Genomic DNA, 17,474 nt, shown 5'->3' with positions numbered 1-17,474 from the left:
ACATGTCTGTGCAGAGGGGCATCTAATTTAAACCAGTATTTCTATCACTCAAATTCTGAAAAATGTATCTGAGTTATTTGTTTATTTCAGATTAAGCTGTTTAAAGAAGTTGAACTATTCAGATAATCGCTTGAAGCCCTTAATACATTTTCAGAAACTGCCTGTGTCTATAACATAAGCATACATGATAATGTAGTCAATTGCTCAATGAATAACGTTGGTACTTTTCATGCAATTATGACTGAGAAAGAAACATACAACCAAGCTGGAGAGTGTTTGGCATCCTGTTGTGTTGATATATGCAAATATATAAAACCACGTATTGTTCATCATTGTAATAATGTCTCTATTACAACTAATACCTCCACTAAGAAAACAAGGATGTGAGAATTTAAACTTAAATTTAATTAATGAAGCTATTTTGTACAAGAAATAATACAATTCATATAAAAGTATTTTCATTTAAGTATGTTAAAATCCAGATTTACACAAATTATAAATAAGTACTAGGTAATGATTCATTTATTACCTGGTACTATGATTAATATTATCAGGTATTATTATTATTATATTCTTATTCTGTTTAATAATATCATTACCAGGTAATAGGATCTCTGGGTAATTTCATTAAATAGTAAATGTCTAATATACGTTTAAATAATATATTTGCGTATTTAAGTATATATAACAATGGAATATTACACAGCCTTGAAAAAGGATGAGATTGAGCCATTTGCGACAACATGGATAGACCTAGAGTGTGTTAGGTTAATTGGAATAAGTCAGCCTGAAAAGACAAATGCTGTATGATTTCACTCATATGTGGAATCTAAAAAAGCAAAACAAATGAATAAACAAACAAAAAGCAGAATCAGACCTATTAACACAGAGAACAAACTCATGGTTGCCAGAGGCGAAAGGGTGGGATTATGGGCAAAATGGGTGAAGGGAGTGGGAGGTACAGGCTTCCACCTATGGAATGAATAAGTCACAGGAACCAAGGGCACAACACAGGGAATACACTCAACGCTTTTAACAATGACATTGTTTGGGGACATATGGTGGCTATAATTGTGAGCACAGCATAAGGTACAGAGAAGTTGAATTTCTTGGTTGTACACCTGAAACTAATGTAACATTGTGTGTGTCAACTATATTCAAATAAAGAATTTAAATATATATATATACACACACACGCACGCACATACATATGTGTGTGTATATTCTTATATACAACTCACCACAATTTGATTTAGAAATAAATTTCCCACGAGGGGCATCGTGTACATGTTAAATGTCTTCCTTATGGTACTTGACTCAGCCTTCAAAGCTTTTTTCACAGGAGCATTGTTACATGTGATGACTTCCTTATATAGACAGAGACCTCTTTGCTCGTCATCTCCCTGATTACGGTAAGGAGGACAAGCGTTAACATCCTGGGATGCTGTTCTTAGGATGACTTGGAGTCCTTCTCCACCCATGTGCGGGTACTGTGGGCTCTCAGAAAAGAGACCATTTACTTGCCCTGTTGTCAGCGCATCTGGAAGCCTTGTCAAAACAATATAATTTTACTTTGTAACTTTTTGACATTGGTATTTATTGCACCTGTCTTTGGGCATGATTTATGACCTGTCTGGTGACTATTTCTCCTCAAGTTGGAGTTTACAATACGGGATAAGTGAACCATTTAAAGGTCTGTGTATGCTTCAACATGGCAAATGGACATTTTTCACGCATCCCTCACCTTCTCTCCTCCCCTCTCTCAACTTCATTATCACCACCTAAACAGCCACTGTGATACACCATTCACTCAGTTCTTCAGAGAAAGAAAGAGAAAGATTATGTAAGACTACATTTTCCACAATCTCTTTCGCAGGGGAATTATGTGTGGATAAATTCTAATGAGTGGCAAGAAAATTCACCATAGGGGAGGCATCCAATGGAAAACATGTGCTTGTTGTCAGGAGGGCCCAGTGACCTTTTGTCTTTGTAATGGTATCCTGGCTGGGACTCATCAGTGTTCCTATCTATCACCAGAAAACACACTTCCCATTGGCAAAATTGCACATATTTTAAAGGCAGCCATTCTAATTAAATTGCTTAACTAGGCCGCAATCAAGAAACCTTTTCTTCCTTGACTATCCCCTCCGGGTCTTGGGATTAATTTACAATTGTTTAGCCATTCTCCTTAATCTCATAAAGTACGCACTCTAGATGTGTTTTTGTGTTCCATGTTTTCATGATAAAACGTCTGTAAACCCTTCAATTTTTACTCTCCCAAGGTCCATACGAGCATGATTTATTTGGGGGAAATTCTATAATTACTAAGAAAATCTAACATTTTTCAAAAAGAGTTAGAAATATGTAAATAGAATCTGTTTCCTTGTCTGTTTCCTCGGAACTGCAAACTCTTTCTCTTCATAGAACCTCATGGAAAACTGCATTATCTTAAAATAACATTAAAAGGGATGCATGCCATTGTACAGGTGTAAAATTTTTGCACTTAAAAATTAAAGAAAAAATTAAAACTTAAAACCCTTTATATGATCATTTAAAGGGTTTTCTCTTTGTACATATACAGTGTTCATATACAATGTTTGTGTCTAATTTTAAATTAGTAATGCTTTTGTACACTTCTGAGATGGACCTAAAAACTCACAATTGTTTACTGTGCCATTATATTACTTCAGTGATACTTGGCATCAGTTTCTACAAGTTACCCTTACTTTAATCAGATAGCTAACATACACTTTAAAATATCTAGTCTAGGGCGCCTGGGTGGCTCAGTCAGTTAAGCATCTGACTCTTGGTTTTGACTCAGGTCATGATCCCATGGTTTGTGGGTTCATGCCCCATGTTGGGCTCCACGCTTACGGTGCAGAGCCTATTTGGGGTTCTCTCTCTCTCCCTCTCTCTCTGCTCCCCCCCCCCGCTTGCGCTCTCCAGATAAATAAATAATTTAAAAAACATTAAAAATAGCCTATATTTTTAAATATACTTCAAATATTCATTACAGAAGCTACTCAATCATAAATAAGGTGAACTTCATTCACTCAAATAATTCGATCTGACAATTGCAAACTCTGTTTTAAGTAGATGATTGGTAAAATTTTTTATACACCAGTAATTCAGACAAAAATGACACCTTTAAAAAAGGCATTAATATTTCCTTTCTTTGCTAACTCCTTACAGCTGCAGCTTTTTTTATTTTTATGTAGGCAATAGTTTCTGCAGCAAAGAATCCTGTATGTCTGAGCTCCTCACGTTTCTGTATTGCTCATCCCTCCAACAGCGTCCCAAGTATTTTAACATTTTAACCCAGAAACGATAATCTAACCCTTGAATCATCTGTGTTGTACTCCTTTGACTACTCTCAAACTTGTCCATATCATTGATTTGTCATTTCTATTGTTGCGGGACCCAAAAAGGATAAATCTGTCAGATCGGAGTGTAGATGGACCATTATGTTCTGGTTCGTGCATCCAACACTTACATGTAAATCAAACCTTGTAGTTCATAGATTGTTCATCTATCTTACAGTGTCATTCAGTGTCTGGCCCAGATTTTCTCTGGACAGCTAAACGAAGACTACTCCTTACCATCTTCTTTTGGTGCAATTATGTTTTACTCCTATAACACTTCTGCAACCGTCTTCCTTTTTAGAAGACCGGGGCCTGTGCGTTTTGACAACTGGAAATGACACGGGGACACTTTTGTGAACTATAATACTTACGTCATTGGGGTTGGAGTGTATTACTAGTTGTTCAACTGTCAGCCCTTGCCGTTTCTTGTTAGTCCACCTTCAATCCAGAAAAAATGAGAAGTCCCTCTCTACTCAGTGATACAATTTCCTTCTTGAACCTACTCATCCTTAACAAATTGGAGTCTGCCAATGGGTTGCCAAGCCAGTGACATCAGCACTGGCAGGACATTAAATCGAGATTAGAAATGGCCCCATGACATCATCCTCTTGTTCCTATCGAACAGATGGTTTCTGTATATTGTGCAATTTTAGATCATTATTCATGGTTTGGGTCAGTATAATTCAGGAAGCCAAAAAACTGCCAAGAAAAATTGACCTGGAACCAGTTCAAAGACTCAAAATTATTTTATTGATTAGACGCCTGAGTTTCCATTTTCCAGAAGGACATCATGAATCATCAATACATGATAATACCTGAGTCATTTTAGCATTCGTGATGTTTAGAACTTCAAAACAAGATAATCTTTGAAGGGTTAACCTTAAAGAAGCATGATAATAAGATATCTAAGGAACTTTGTTGGGTACAACTGAACTGGGGCCAGAAACTATTGACTGAGGCAAGTGGTTTGTTTGAACAGGATGGTTATTTATTTTCACCTTATACTTGTTGACTTCATATCCTCCCTTAAGCTCAGCTCAGAGACAGTGAAGAGGTATGTTTTAAACAAGCCAGACAGGAAGCTATTTTGAAAGGCCTTGTTCAGGCATTATACCAAAGCAAGAAGATAAAGCACAGATTTGGCTGGCTGAGGACTTGGAGAATAAAATCATGTTCAAAACAAAACAAAACCTAAATGTGTTCGGAGTAAGCTTTATAAGAGACCACAAATGCATATATTCTTTCTCTAAGAATCTGGAAGGAATTTCAGTAAAAATGTGCTTTATTTAGAATAAGCATTAGAAATTTTTGGAAGATATATCCTATTATATTATCACTGCCACAGAGCACATCTCTTGCATGGATCATTGCAACTTTGTTCCTAAAAAAAATCAGTGCTAGGGGCACCTGGGTGGCTCAGTCGGTTGAGTGTCTGACTTTGGCCCAGGTCATGATCTCATGGTTTGTGGGTTTGAGCCTTGCATTGGACTCTGCTGATAGCTTGCTCTGAGCCTGGAGCCTGCTTCGGATTCTGTGTCTCGTTCCCTCTCTGCCCCTCTGCCACTCACGCTCTGTCTCTCTCTGTCTCTCAAAAATAAATGAATGTAAAAAAAAAAAAAATCAGCACTATGCCAAACTTCTATCGATCTGAGCTGCCATCAAATACACTTCCTGCCGTCTCAGTGTTGTTCCAGTCTCTGATTATGTTCCTATCTTACTTAAAATAATTAAGACCCTTATTACCACCCGCTTATCTGAGGATAAATTTTACATTAAGAAAATAAGATCTTTGACTCTTTCTGTGTGGGCTATTTCTTCCAATTTCCCTCAAAACTGATCTTAGGGATAAATCACCTGGTCTTTAAGAAGGTGTTAAATTCTCATGATTCTGTTTACTTTATATACATTCATTTATTTGCAGCTAGTATAGCTTAACCATCACACCGCAAAATTTTGAGTCTCTTGACTCTCTTCTCTCTTGATGTTCTTTTTTTAAAATTTCATTTCTAGGTCCTGTTGGATAGAAATGCTGGTGGTTATAGGAATCCCTGAAAGTAAGAATACAATTTCTTATAGAAATGTTGAAAATGTATTCTATACACTCAAAGATGATAATCAGCAATGTCCAATTTTTACTGCAACATGACACAGCACCTTGTATAACTATAATGTACTCCAACCATAATATGCTGGAAACCTTCCTTTTGTCAAAGAAACGGCCAGTTTAATCAATTTTATAGTTCCTCACCCAGGCATCTGCTCCCCACCCCCATGCCCAATGATGTAAGCAATAACAGCATTACATTGAATTAACCTAAGTTCCACATGAACTAAGTCTGAAAAAGAAGCAAAATTGTTAAATGGTAGTGGTGACTGGGGCAGGGTAATGTAGGAATTCTAGAAGCTTCTTTAGGAGCTCTTCTTCCAGAGGCTGCCATAGCTCTGAGGGGGAATTGAGCAGATGCTTATGAATGAATTTTCTTTTTTTCCACCTTTTTTCTTTTTTCTTTTTCTTTTTATAGCTGAAAGGACGCCGTGGGGGCTTGTCTAATCTCTCAGCTCTGTCTCTCTCAATACCACAGCTATTGGAGTTATCACTAGAAAATATACCAAGATATTTTTTCCCCCTGGGATATTCTGTTTGTCTCTTTGGAATATAGAGGTCTTATGTACTCATACATGTCCTTCCCAAACCTTTAAAACACCTTGGATTGTATTTAGGTAGATACAAGAATGTTGTTCTTTTGGTGGGATTCTGTAGGAACTGGGACCTTGCTCTAGCTATCTGTTCTGTGACTACAGATGATCCCTGACGTCGACTGATTTGCCTTTACAATGATGCAGAAACATACACACGCAGTAGAAACCACACTTGGAATTTGGAATTTGGATCTGTTCTGGTGCTTGCTTCGGCAGCACATATACTAACATTGGAACGACACAGAGAAGATTAGCACGTTCCCCAACCCCCACCCCCACCCCCGCCCCCGCATGGATCTGATTCTAGGGTCTGGTGAAATGCAGCACAATCCCGTCTCCTGAGGGCCTGCCACCCCCAGTCAGCCCAGTGATCAGGGGGATTGACAACCAGCACACCAACAACCATTCTGTTTGTCACTTCTAGTCCAGTGCTCAATAAATTACATGAGATCCTCAGCTCAACATTTTGTTGTGAAATAGGCTTTGTGTTCGATGATTTTGCCCAACTGTAGGCTACTGTAAGTGTTCTGAACATGTTTAAGGTAAGCGAGGCTATGGTGTTCGGTAAGTTAGATGTATGGAGTGCATTTCTGACTCACGATATTTTCAGCTTACAATGGGTTTATCGGGACATGGCCCCATTGTGAGGGAAGGTGTGCATTTAAAAACTCATGCAACTTATTATTTCCTTATTTTCCAGTCACGTGACATGCCCCTTTCAGTCTTCAAAACGTAGGGGTACTGCATAGACACAGATCTTTCTTCCTTGTTTCAATAGAAGGCAAATCACGCAGAACGTTGTACTTGCACAGGAGAAATGAAACACATTCCTTAGTTGATAACATGTTTTGACATACAAACAGGTGAGAAAAGAGAGAGAAACACACTAAAGGAATGTTTCTGTGAATGACTTCTTCAGGATTCCTCCGAAGAGCTGCTCTAAAGATATACAGCTCTAGGTTTGAGGGAAGGTAGACATGTTTACATGCCATTTCCCCCCACCAAGTACTAACTGATAAGCTGTTGTAGATCCTGCTTTCTGTGGAATTTCACGTTTTGAGGTATAAGAAAGAAAAGGCTAAATAGAGGAGTGTTTTATGTTACACCTCCCCCTTGATCATTGAATAAATAAATATACACTGTAATACTTTCCTTCCAAGAGCCAAAGAAAGGCCCTTATATTTTGGAAAAGCCTTGGTAACAGTCATGTGTCTGTGGAGACTGAAGTCGTTCTCTGAATGGTCAAAGTAGATAAACATTTCAGTATAGGAGGAATCTTCTCAACAAAGTTTATGTTCTATCTTATTATCTAATCCGTGCTGAACATCCAAAGAGATCTGAAAAAAAAAAAAAGAAAAGAAAACCCAGAACCCAAACCAAGCACCACCAAAACTCACTTCTCTTCCTTCATCACGACCAACTGCAGCCAAAACATGTCTGCAGTGAGGAAAATATCTGCAGCCTCCAGGAGCTTTGATATAATCAAGGCCAGTGAGATGTGCCAGACCCTTTCCCTTTTTCCCAGATGGTGGAGTTTGCTACTTTCACATTTGGCTTTTAATGGACAAGCGAGGAAGCCTGCCAGGAAAGCAGGCGAACAAGCTAAGAAAACAAACAAACAAAAGCAATCACGCCCTAGACGAGGAGGCCAATGACAGGTATGATTGATCAGGTGTCCAGCTGGAAGCTGTCACCACCAAGTTGAGAGAAACAGGCAGAGCTTGGCGTGTTTCACGGGCCAAAGATTATCTTGGGGTATTAGGTAGGCAGCATTCTTCAGCAAACAAAGAAATTGAAAGGATGGAGTTTGCTTTGCTCGAGCCACTCGCCCAACCGAGCTGTTTACCACATGACTCTCCTTATATAAGGGATACTTGAAACTAGTCTATTTCCTCTTGGAAACTTGTTGGAGAAAAACATACTGCACACCGCTGTATTCTCCTTTTGTCTGTATATGCATATTCAAACCGAGTACTTTCTTGTGTTAAATGCACGTTTTGACGCACAATAACTTTAGCAGTACACCGTCCATCAGGAGGCACACTTGAATCCAAAGACTTAATGTTCTAATTATGGCATCATTTCCTTGTTACTTGAATGAGGAAAATAGAAACCCCATCAACTCTACAGTATTGTCTTTAGAACCAGCTGCAATAAAACCATATTCGCTTGATGTTAACATGCCATGGATTATAATAAGGCTCGTACAAAGCTTTTGAATAAACAACACCTTTTAGCATATTAAAAGTAAGCACGTAGATTTTAAGATGCATCCAATTAGCTGAGAAATATTAAAATATAAATAGGAGGTACACATTGCAATCAAGGAAATAGGATATATATGAAAACATTTTATGAGCCGCAAAACGCTAGAAACATGGATGGTATTACTAACAATTAGGTCATAATGAAAACACGTTAATAATATGGAATTATTAATACCCTGGTTGTTATAAAGGCAGTAACTTTGAATAACATAAACTCTTCACATACTCAAATTGAACTTGAATTCACAATTACTAAAAAAGAAAATAATGGAAAATAAATCCCTGACAAGTTTTATTTCATCTGAACATAAGAAAGCATCAGTGTACAAATATCTCCTAAAAATTTCAATCTCATTTCATTTTCACCAACACACACACATTTTATGAACAAATTACAGAACTTAAGCTATCGTATTCATTCCTTGCTTTTGGCAAGCACACAGTTTCTATTTACGAGTGCAGTATTTGTTTTCAAATACTCAGTATCAAAAAGAAGATAATTCGATGATGTATGATTGACAGCGATACTGGTTATTATCTTGACAGAATTGTATGGTTTTTATTTTTAACTGTAGATTAAGCAAATTGTCTCTCCAAATTTGTATGAATTAGGATTCACACAAATGGTGTAAATTCTTTAACAAACTTTATAAAGCGTTGTCAAAGTTTTTATATTGTTAGCCATTTTTCCAGGAATCGAAAAATGACATTTACATTGGACAACTGTTTGTTTTAACTGCTACTTCATAGCTTTAAAAATAAAAAGTCTTTCTTATCAGTAGTTTGAGAATCAGCACAGGCTTTCTGTAATATTTAACACACTCTAGCAAGTAGACAGCATGGGTTTGGAGGAGGAAACCCTAGATAAGTATTTCCTTAACTATCTCTCCAAGGCACGAAGCATACTTTAAAAAAATGCTTGTTTTATCTTAAACTTTGTCTCTGTCATTTTATGGGATATAAGGAAATTATTGGAAGTGGAAGATGAAGAAACAGATCATCAATATCTTTTCTGTGTGACCAAATTCTGATCTCTTGCCAAAATATTTTGGTAAAACACTGGTAAATGGGAGGCCATGGGTATATAAGAAAACTATTTCCATAGATCAGTGGTTTCCAAACTTGGCCCCTCCCCAGAATCACCTGAGACAGATGAAATACATCCAGAGTTTCTGGTCTACTTTGGGAGATTCTGAGTAGTGGGTCTGGGAGGGTCCCAGGAAAATGTGTTTTTAAAGTTTCTCAGGTGATTCTAATTAGAGCTGGAGACTGCCGCCATACAATTCAAATGAACTTTCCGGACTCATTAATAATGTAACAATATGGAAAAATGTTATTTCTTTAGCAGGAGATTTTTTTTTTTTTTACTCTTTTATGTTGCAAGAATATTTGATAAACTGCTTGGCAAGGGTGGAGTAAATGCTCAGGGGAAGTGTTTAAAGAACAAAAGATGGTCCTTGGCTACATTCCAAACTTTCGTCTGCCAAATGTGGTACATAAAGTAAGGGTATGAGATGAATTATTTTGGAGAAAAAAGAATTAAAAAAATTTGTTTTTCAACATTTATTTGGTTTTGAGAGAGAGAGAGAGAGAGAGAGGGAGGGCTAGGGACAGAGAAAGAGGGGAATACAGAATCCGAAGCAGGCTCCAGGCTCTGAGTTATCAGCACAGAGGCTAATGCGGGGCTCGAACTCATGCACCATGAGATCATGACATCATGACATGAGCCGAAACTGGATGCTTAGACTGAGCCACCCAGGTGCCCCAGAAAGGAGAGCTTTTAAAAAGAGAAGAAAATAAAGGTAAAAGCAAAGCGTTCTTAGTTGAGCACCTGGTGCCTAAATATTTACTAAACTTAGTAAATATTGTTATTACTATTACTATAACTGTTGTTATTACTATTACTATATCTGTTGTTATTACTATTATTACCTCTAATACAGTATGTGGATAACCTAAGTCTGCAATATATTAGGGTCTAAAGATCTAGTTTGGAAGTTGTCAACGGCATTTACATTAATTAAAACTATACTCTTCAAGAGGATCAAGTGTAATGACTAGCAAAACCCGGTGACCATTGACCATACACATGTGAGGCAAAGAGAATTAAAGGGAAGCATTTCCTCTAGGTAATTTGTCAGCACAGTGGACCGTCTCTCTCAATTTAAAGCTGAATCACAGCTACCCAACGTACCCCCAAACAATAATGAATCTTTGGAAATGACAGAAAATGTTTCGCAAGGAATGATTTCATACTTGAACGTCTTCGGGAAACTAGAGTTAATGGTAGTTTAATAATGATTATTTGAATGTCAAAGGACAGACCAAAGGACTCTCTTTAATATTGCTAATTTCCTTTCTCCCCTTCCCCCCACCCTTGAGTGGAAGGTACTTTATTTTTAACCATTAATTTTTTTTAATCTTTATTTATTTTTGAGAGACAGAGTGCAAGAGGGGAAGGAACAGAGGGAGAGGGAGACACAGAATCCAAAGCCGGCTCCAGGTTCTGAGCTGTCAGCACAGCCCAGAGTGGGCCTCGAACCCATAACCTGTGAGATTATGACCTGAGCCGAAGTCTGAGGCTTAACTGACTGAGCCACCCAGGTGGCCCTATTTTTAACCATTTAATTATATTTGGAAAATAAGTCCTATACACTGTTTTTAAACCTTCAATTCATAAACTACTAACCAGATTTTAGGTTCTAAGAGCTATAGTTTATTGAAAATATATAATCCTCGGGGCACCTGGGTGGCTCAGTCGGTTAAGCATTCAACTTCAGCTCAGGTCATGACCTCACTGTTCGTGAGTTCGAGCCCAGAGTCAGACCCTGTGCTGACAGCTCGGAGCCTGGAGCCTGCTTTGGATTCTGTGTCTCCCTCTCTCTCTGCCCCTCCCCCGCTCATGCTCTCTCTCTCTCACTTGCAAAAATGAGTAAATGTTAAAAAAATAATAATACAAAGGAAAATTAAAAAAAAAAGAAAATATAGAATCCTCATAGAGCGAGGAATAATAAAGATTTTCACTTTTACGGACTGTTAACCAGGGAAGGAGGATGCCACCAAAATGGGTCATGCTTGCGACTCTCCTCATTCCCATGCTTCAGATTCCTGGAAATATGGTTATGGTGTCATACACTGCGTAAGTGAACAGGGCCCTTGTTGTTAAGACAAAGCAGGGAGCAAAAACATTGTCAAAATAGTGTTTTCCAAGGTGTATTTATTTTTATTTTTAATGGAACAAAATTATTCCCAGCTGTGCAATGTTCTCACTATGCCCATTACTTTTTAATGAATCTTACAATAAGATGATTAATTCTATACATTCAGGGGCTTTTGGTGAATGTTGTCGATTAAGCAATTATGTTAATCCACTTCTGCTTATTTTTTTGGAAGCCCACTGATGAAGGTCATTTTTTCCCCCTTTGGAATAATCTCTCCAGAATTATTAGGCATGTGTGAAAGGAGTTTTACACACATTTCCAAGGACTACACTTGTTATGATTAACCAATTTTAATCTGCAAACCACAATCAACCTATTTTATTCCAACTGATAAAGTTCATGACGTCACTTGGTTTCATTTTTCGGCCGGGGCATTGACATCATTCGTTGGCATCAAAACATTATCATAATATTTTGTTCTGGAATAAATGAAATAAAACACAATAGGAAACAAGCAACTATGTGACTTAGCAGAGCATGTGCAGTTCTTGTTTCCAATAATGTGAAGGGCTTTATAGAAAACAATACAAATGAAGATTCCAGAGTGTGTAGTGGAAAATGTTAGAAGGAGTACAGGTAGAGTGAGGACATCCGTTTGAGTGTTGTTTGGGTGCCTGTGTGGGTTTAGAGAACAATCGACGTGTTTTGTATGGAGGAAACAGTATAGACTTTCCTCAAAAAATTAAAAATAGAAATGCCATATGACCCAGTAATTCCACTTCTGAGTATTTAGCTGAAGAAAACAAAAACATTCAAGAAGACATAAGCACCCTTACATTTATTGCAACATTTTTTTTTTTTTTTACAACAGCCAAGATATAGAAGCAACCTAAGTGTCCATGGATAGGAGAATGGATAAATGTGTGGTGTGTGTATATGTGTGTGTGTGTGTGTGTGTGTGTGTGTGTTGCAACAACATGGAGGGAGCTAGAAGATATAATGCAAAGTGAAATAAGTCGGGCAGAAGAAGACAAATAGCACATGATTTCACTTATAGGTACAGTCTAAAAAACAAGACAAACAAAACCAGAAATTGGCTCATAAATAAGGAGAACAAACTGGTGGTTGCCAGATGGGGTAAGAGTATGGGCAAAATAGGTGAAGGGGATTAAGAGGTACATGCTTCCAGTTAGTTATAAAATCAATAAGTCATAAGGGATGAAAAGTACAACACAGAGAATATAATCGATAATATAATAACTTTGTATGGTGACAGATGGTAACTGTACCTATCATGGTGAACACTCATAATGCGTAGAATTTTTGAATCATTATATGTACATCTGAAACTAATACTTTAATTTTAAAAAGATGTTCTGATAGGATATCTTGATAAGATACACAAAAAGAAAGGTCTCTGCTTTGGGGCGCCTGGATGGCACAGTCGGTTAATCGTCCGACTTCAGCCAGGTCACGATCTCGCGGTCCGTAAGTTCGAGCCCCGCGTCAGGCTCTGGGCTGATGGCTCAGAGCCTGGAGCCTGTTTCCGATTCTGTGTCTCCCTCTCTCTCTGCCCCTCCCCCGTTCATGCTCTGTCTCTCTCTGTCCCCCAAAAAATAAATAGACGTTGAAAAATAAATTAAAAAAAAAAAAAGAAAGGTCTCTGCTTTCAGTGGCGAGTCATTGGACCACTTGGGTGATAAAAAATTATTTAATAATGGATATAAATAGCTTCAACATTCCTGGAGAGGCCCAGATGATGGCATTTGCAAAGACAGAAGTGTAGAGAAACAGATTGAAGACAGGTGATTGGATTATTTGATGTTTGTTTATTTATTTATTTATGCTTACGGAACTGTAATACTATATTTGTAGGCAATAATAGCATGCTTGTATATGGGAAGGAAGAGGAAGCTATTATTTTTTTATTGTTTTAAGGTTTATTAATTTTTGAGAGAGAGAGAGAGCAAGTGAGAGACACAGAGAGAGGAAGACACAGAATCCAAAGCAGGCTCCATCCAGGCTCTGAGCTGTCAGCACAGAGCCTGACGCGAGGCTTGAACTCAGTAACCATTAGATCATGACTTGAGCCAAAATCCCACACTGAACTGACTGAACTACCCAGGTGCCCCAAAAGGAAGCTAATTTTAACTTGAAATTTAGTAGACTAAACATGGTGATACAACTGAGTTCCAGCCATAAGCCTTCCATACCTTTGGCTGATTTCATGAATAATAGACACTAAATATATATGAACTTTTTTTTTTTACACACCTTTGTGTAGCCAAACCCAAAGCAAAATAACCAACCATTCAAATCTGCACGATGTTGCCTCATTGTCTAGATCACAGATGGGTGTGTCTGTGTGTAATGATGTGCACGTGGGTGTGATATGAATAAATCCACAATATGTATTTGGCTTCCTAAAGGATTTTTTAATTTCACATTTAAATCTCGTTTGTTTTGCACTTGAATTTTTTAATACTGTCTCCTTAAAGTGAACATTTATGTTCTCTAATTTGAAAACAATAAAATATTTTTTTAAATTTTTTTTAACGTTTATTTATTTTTGAGACAGAGAGAGACAGAGGATGAACAGGGGAGGGTCAGAGAGAGAGGGAGACACAGAATCCGAAACAGGCTCCAGGCTCTGAGCTGTCAGCACAGAGCTTAACCGACTGAGCCACCCAGGCGCCCCGAAAACAATAAAAATATTAATGTAATACACAAGGTAGTCAGTTACAGAGATGCCATGGAAGTATACTGTCATCGGGGGCTGGCTGACATCAAATCACCACATACTTGGATGTGTAAAGCCTCTTGTATAGCAGATGCTCTCTCGTGGGTGTTAACATGATCTATAAAATGTTTAAACTTTTGCTCTCCAATTGGTCTTCCCATATGCCTTTCCCCCCAGATTTTCTTGTCCCCAAGTGTATTCATTTCCCAGGGCTACTGTAACAAATTACCACAAACCGGGTGGATTAAAACTACAGAAATTTATTCTCACACAGTTCTAGAGGCTAAAAGTCTGAAAACAAGGTGTTGGTAGAATTGGCTTCTTTGGAAGGCTTGTGCAGGAGGAACTGTTCCAGGACTGTCCTGTTCCAGGACTATCTCCTGGCTTCTGGGGGCTGCTGTCAGTGCTTGGTGTTCCTTGGCTTGTAGGTGCATCATCCCAATCTCTGCCTCTGTTGTCTGGTGGGTTCTTCTCTCTATGTCTCTGTGTCATCTCATAAGCTTATTCTCCCTGTGTCCTCTCCTCTTCGTTATGAGGATTCTTGGTCATTGGAAAAGGACCCACCCTAATCCAGTATGACTTCATCTTAACTAATTATATCTGCAAAGACCCTATTTCCAAATAAAGTCACATCTGAGGGTCTGGGCAGACACGAATTTAGAGGGGATCGAGTACATGAATTATTTACTTCTCTTTCCAGACTCGTGATTAACTGGCTATGCCATTCGCCACTGGCTATGTGTTAGGTAACTTTTTTTCCCTTGCAAAGTAGATGACCAAGTTCATTGCTTGAAGTCCTACCCCTGTGTTTCCTCTCATCACTGCCTTTCAGGGCCATTCTTTAGTAGATCTGTGTTGCAGCCACTATCTATTTTTGTCTTATGCCCTCATCCTGGGCTGACATATTGGTGAACTAAGTGCAGCCTTTGCCCATCTGGTCCAATGAACTTTCCATTCCTTGCACATCTGCTGCAATCAATATGATGCCGTTGTGTGGATCAATCCAATATTCTAAAGGAAGTCCAGAGAATGCAGTTCTCTTCAAACCATGCTATAAAACAGGTTAAGAGAGTTAACATAGCTGTGAAGCAATACTGGAGGTATTTACTATTGCCCATTCCATGTGAATTTGAACCATGTCAGACCTTTCTGTCTAATAAGGAAGAAAGAGAACACATTTACCAAATGAAAGGCTGCAGCATGTACCTGAGTCCATTTTAATCTGCTCAGGCATAGATATTATAAAGGAACAGCTCTTACAACTGGAGTTGTTATTTGGTTGAGTGATGGTATTTCACTGCCATCCTAAAAGACTGCCTGTTTTTAGCTCTCTTTGGGTCATTAAGGATAGTGCCAATATCTTTCTTGTTCCTCCTTGAGATGCAGAATTGTTTTGGACTTACCATCTTGGCCAAGCTTCCCACTTGGCTTCCCCCACAGTAATAAATCTTATTACACATGCCAAAATACCAATGTATATAATTTGTCAAATACCAAGTATGCCCATTTAATTATACCTATGGGAGCTGTGGCTTGGTGCTGGGTAGGACCATGGATATTTTGGACTCACTGTGAGGTGAGACGTCTGGGAAAATTCCACGAGGGGCCATGATGAAGCTTCAGGTTACTGGGTATCAATGTCATCTTAGATCTTTTGTCCCCCAATTTTTGAAATCCTTGAAATGTCTGATAATATAATTGGCATGGTATGGTAGTGTCCCTCGTGAGGGCCCTCGTGAGGGCCCTTCTTCTGTCTGTGGCTCTTGGACCCGAAAAATGACTCAAGTCCAAAAATTGGGTAAAATATTTCATTACTATGGATGAGTTCAGTTGCCTGATCATCCATCCATCCATCTATCCATCCATCCTTTATTTTTTATTGCCAAGTATGAACAATACCTTTTTTGGTTTGCCATCTTCATATTCTTATTGGAGAGAGTGATTTCCGCCTCCACAACCCTGTGTAGAACAAGGCCCCCTACATATCACTTTTACGTTTCACTCATAATAATTGCACCCATCTTGCCTTTGGTGATTTAACAAACTCCCACCTATATTATTTTAACATTTGACCAGTCCCATGGCCAACAACAGCCAGATTCTGTAACAATATCTCCTTTTTTCAGAGGATAGCCTCCTCTCTACAAAGGATGGTCACCACTAAGTTTCTCAAATAATGTTGGTGCTCCTATGTCTATGGAAAGAAAACTCAGTGTGCTTCCTTGACTCTCATACTACTACTCATTTCGGACACCACATGCCTGGGTTTTTCACACATCAAGCAATTCTTTAACACCAATCCGGTGTGCCACAATTCAATTTAATTCTGACTCTTATCTCCTTGGAGTTAGTGTTAGATCTCACAAATTAAGGGCTCAGTCCTACAGGACTGCCCAACTACCCCCTTCAGATTACTGTCAGAATTGGGATTGTTTTTACCTGCTATTAATTTCTGTTTTCTCCACATTTATATGGTTGTGCACCAAAGACTTTTAGGGAAGTATCCCCTTAGTAAGTCAATATTGGTTGATGATCTGCTTCTCCACTTTTGTTTCGTTGTTGCTAACCAGACTTTGTAAATGCAGGATTTAACTCCATAATGATTATTTTTATTTAATTCACTGGGAGTAATATTTTAGCCCTTTGTCTGTATTCTTAGGAAGGAAAGGTGAATGCCTAGGAGAATTAGAAAGAGAATAGTATTCCCTTCCTGAACACAATTCAAAGGGCTTGCTGAATCACCAAAGTAATATTAGAACCTGTGAAAGCCCCACTGGACATCAGAAGGTGTTGAAGGGATAGGAAAGAAGTAATGGATTTGAAAGCTTTCTTCCCATCTGGTGATTCCCCCAATGACCAACCTAAAAGGACCAAGAAGAGAGAAGGCTCAAGTAATATTATGAGAGTAGTGTTTTCCACCTATGTTCAGGAAACCATTGAGACAAAAGGCATACAGCAGCAGCCACATGTCTAGGAGGCTTTTAAAAACATGCTACTTCCTCTGTTGTTTCCTTATAATATTAATGCCCATTTCTCCATTTGTTTTTGTAAGGAAATAATTAAAGACGCAGATTAAAAAAATATATTGACCTGTCACTTTTTAAAACGTATTTTAAAACTCTCTTCTGATGAAATTATGCCAATTCTCTGTACCTTTCATGAGGCAAAAAAATATCAGTCTGGACAATAAAGAGGAGATTGGTTCACACCCTCATGGAGGGAGATATTGAAGAATGCTTTTGCC

General features: G+C 38.3%; 1 pseudogene; it reads left to right on the top strand.

The window, feature by feature from the left end:
• The first annotated feature begins 6,262 nt into the window (after positions 1-6,262).
• On the top strand, positions 6,263-6,325 carry LOC125152229 (uncharacterized; annotated as a pseudogene).
• The last annotated feature ends 11,149 nt before the right edge of the window (positions 6,326-17,474 follow it).

The sequence above is a fragment of the Prionailurus viverrinus genome, chromosome E1 (genome assembly GCF_022837055.1).
Source record: "Prionailurus viverrinus isolate Anna chromosome E1, UM_Priviv_1.0, whole genome shotgun sequence".
NCBI lineage: Eukaryota > Metazoa > Chordata > Mammalia > Carnivora > Felidae > Prionailurus > Prionailurus viverrinus.
Note: the sequence above shows the minus strand (reverse complement) of the source record. Positions and strands in the feature narration are given on the sequence as shown.